The sequence below is a fragment of the Nanorana parkeri genome, unplaced genomic scaffold (assembly GCF_000935625.1).
Source record: "Nanorana parkeri isolate BGI_ZX_2015 unplaced genomic scaffold, ASM93562v1 scaffold1603, whole genome shotgun sequence".
Lineage (NCBI taxonomy): Eukaryota > Metazoa > Chordata > Amphibia > Anura > Dicroglossidae > Nanorana > Nanorana parkeri.
The window spans coordinates 340,432-342,299 of record NW_017307871.1 but is presented as its reverse complement, the minus strand read 5'-3'; positions in this window follow the sequence as shown (position 1 = coordinate 342,299).

The window sequence follows — 1,868 nt, the reverse complement described above, 5'->3', positions numbered from 1 at the left end:
CCATTGTAAAGCATTGAAGTGTATGTATTGAAGTCTGTCTCCAAGGAAGAAAACACTACCCTTCCAGTGGTGCTACCCCTGCTCTGCAAAAGTTAACTGCTTGTTTATATCTACAGGAGTTGTGAAAAGGAGTTTTACCTACCTGATGCTTGCTCTCCTAGCAGTTGGCGCTCACCTCTCTCCCCTAAACTCTGGCTTGGGGACTATCTCGGGTTCCTCACGTTTTAATGAAGTGCTCTTGGCCCTGTATTAGATGTGATGGCCTCAGTGGGCATCCGACCAACAGAGTTGAAGAGGCTGCAGATGCTGGCCTTTTAGCCTGCAGGGATCAGGTAAGTAAAAGTCCTCTACACAGGTTCTGTAGATATTAATGAGTAGTTAACCCTTACAGAGCAAGGGTAGTTACTTTTTGCTAGAGATAGACTCTTGAAATTGTTTTAGATAGAGCAAGAAATAGTTAGGACTCTTACAGATTGTTTTTTTTTTTGGCTGTCTTTGTCCCAACAGGCAGATTTTCCTTCATTTACTGTCCCAGAGACAAATTGGGAAGGAAGAGGAGAGCTCCCCAAAGCCAGGAGCTATCCCCTCTTAGACAGTTGTCACTGGAACAGGTTTCCCTAGGGGAAGGGTCTCCCTCGCCTCCTATTTCTGCAACAACTCAGCAAATTAGGATTTCCCATCACTTTTTGTAGCAGAGAAAATGGCCACCAGGACTAATAGTGAGGTTAAAGAAGAACTGCAGGCAGAAATGTTATTAAACCTTGCAGTGGGGCTACCCTGACACTGCAAGGGTTAACTGCTCGTTTTTTGCCCAGGGTGAAAATGTTATACTTAACCTATCCTCAGAGCTGTCAGCGCTCCCTCCAGCCTGTCTCCTTCCCTGCTGCAACGATAGTATGTCCCTCAGCATCCTCATGTGCTATACGCTTTATTGGATGTGATGACTCAAGGATCCTTATATGGCTGCAGTGGAGGGGGTGAGACGCTGGAAGTACAGGTTAGTATAACTTTTATTTTTTTTGTGACCTTAGGCAAAAACAAGCAGTTAACCCTTGCAGTGTGGGGGTAGCCCAGAGTTCTTCTTTAAATCTCTCTAGCGGGGACACAAACAAAAAAATATGAGGTTCCAACACTTTTACATTCTATTCAAAACTGAAAAAGCTTTGCTTTACATACATTGTAAAGGGTATGTATGCCCATATCAAAATTGGGGGAGAATCTGGAAGCATTCACTCACTACCCTGGTACTAGGACTCCAGGGGATGATTGGAAACTTTAGCCTGGGGAGCAAACACAACCAGTGGACTCTTGCATGGTAGGGAATTTTTTCTATCAGCTAAAGTGTAGGATGCCAAGTGGGCTGTAGTACGGCAGTGATTGGTGGCCATGGCAAAAGGTGTGTGTTGTCTTTATGGGCCTATTCACACCACATCCAGATTACCTACCGGCCAGACTGTTTCTGACCCAAAAATGCATCCTAATGTATCCCTATGCTGTGTTTTGGTCTCTGTTCCCACCAGCGCAGTCCGTACCAGACCAGCAAAATACTGCATGCCTCATTTTGTCTGATCTGGAACGCATAGAAGTGCATCAAAAACGCACTGGAATGCACCTGATAGACCATTTTAACCACTTGCTGACCGCGGTGTTTACACCCCCTTCCTGGCCAGGCCATTTTTCGGTATTTAGCACTGCGGTACTTTGACATTTATTCCGTCATGCAACGCTGTACTGAAAATAATTTTATACCATTTTTGGGGACAGACAGAGCTTTATTTTGGTGGTATTTAATCATTATTATTATTACTATTACTATTTATTTTTTACTATACAACGAAAAAAGTACCGACCAAAAAAAACCCAACTGT